This window comes from Marmota monax, unplaced genomic scaffold (genome assembly GCF_021218885.2).
Source record: "Marmota monax isolate L192 unplaced genomic scaffold, Marmota_monax_Labrador192_F-V1.1 WCK01_AAM20220418_F8-fsc00044, whole genome shotgun sequence".
In the NCBI taxonomy this organism is placed as follows: domain Eukaryota; kingdom Metazoa; phylum Chordata; class Mammalia; order Rodentia; family Sciuridae; genus Marmota; species Marmota monax.
The window spans coordinates 3851556-3853072 of NW_026695198.1; the positions used below are offsets into that span (position 1 = coordinate 3851556).

At 50.0% G+C, this 1517-nt stretch overlaps 1 pseudogene; it reads right to left on the reverse strand.

Moving 5' to 3' along the window:
* Window positions 1-401: 401 nt before the first annotated feature.
* LOC124082086 (prohibitin-2-like) lies at window positions 402-1243 on the reverse strand (annotated as a pseudogene).
* Window positions 1244-1517: the final 274 nt, after the last annotated feature.

A 1517-nucleotide genomic window follows, 5' to 3' on the forward strand; every position in this document is an offset into this window, starting at 1 on the left:
AGTATGTTGAATGGTCTTGTGTTTGATACACTGCAGAAATCACAAAGATTGTAGGTTAGCCTGTAAGTTCCCTTTACCTAAGACCCATCCTGTTTTCAAAATGTACCTTCTTTTTCTTTTTCTTTTTTTGTCTTAAATAATAAAAAAATTATTGAGAATTTCTGGTATGGTGGTTATCTCCTCGCTTGCTTTTCCAACTCCCCTGGCCAACACAGGGAGGAGAAATGGCATTCCCCTAAAAGGGTTCACCTTCAGTCTTCCTTAATCCAAAAGGGCTCAAAAGTATGCACGGAGAGGGGACCGGCACAGGTTGGGGTGTACTGGACCCCTAGCGATTCCTCAAAACCTGGAGGAGAAACACATCTCTTTCCTGCCTGGAGGTGGAGTTCTGCTCATGGGTCTCATTTCTTACCCTTGATGAGACTGCCACTTCCCTGGGTAAAATTTTCATCGTGTAGGTTCAGCACAAAGGTTACAGGCCGTGAGGTAGATACTGTTTTGTTTGGGAAGTGGTGATCGCCTAGGAGACCTTCTGGGTTGCCCTTGTCTTGAGACACTTGACGTAGCCAGGCTTCTTGGCAGCCTCCGCCTCACCCTCAGCCTGCAGGATCTTCTTCCATTGTTTCTGTTTCACTTTTTCCACCAAAAACTGGGTAAGCTGGGCCTCCTGATAAGCCACTTTTTTGGCTCCTACAGCAGGTGCACACTCCTGGCTAAAGCTCAGAGCTAAGCTCAGCTCCTTGATGGCTGCATCATCCAGGACGAGGCTGAAATCCTTGGCCCGCTGGGGCATCAGCTGTGACACCCTGAACTTGGCCACCACTCTCCTGAGCACCATTGACAATGGATGGCAATACTTGTTGGTCACAGTTTAGCCCTTGGCGCTGGTACATACCGGGAGCTCTTGCGCATTGGGTCCAGACAGCAGGCACAGGCAGAGGTTCGCCATCTGCAGGTCTTTGGAACCTTTTGGGGAGGAGATTTTTCGGGTTCTGCCCTGCATGCCGTAAATAATGGGGTACTGGAACCAGGGAATCCTGAAATGGAGGCCCTCAGCCAGGATGCTGTCCTGCCTTCCACAATGAGCATGGATTCGCCGGCGGCAGAGACCACAGTGCAGGTCCCCAAAAGCAGCTCAGCGCCATGCCCCGGAGCCCCGGTGGGCAAGTGTCCCCCTAAGTTCTGGGCCATAGTTGATTGTGAGGGCTGCGGCACCAGAGGTCAGGAGGGGGTGCCCACCCATGTCTACCCGAGTCCAGTTTGGAGATCGCAACCAGCACAGGCGGACTCAGAACAGCAAGTTTGGCGCGAGTCAGAATGCACCCTCTATTGTTTGTGAAAAACACTGTTTGTCAATCACAAGATTTTTGATAAGTTTACTAGGGTTTAGGATGAGGACACAAGAGGCATGCAGCTGATCTGTACTCCTCCAGGGCTCCCTTCCTTGAGGTAAAAATGTTTAATATTTTTAAAAGTCCATGATCTTAGACCTGACTTGTAGAATTCTGTGTGCCACA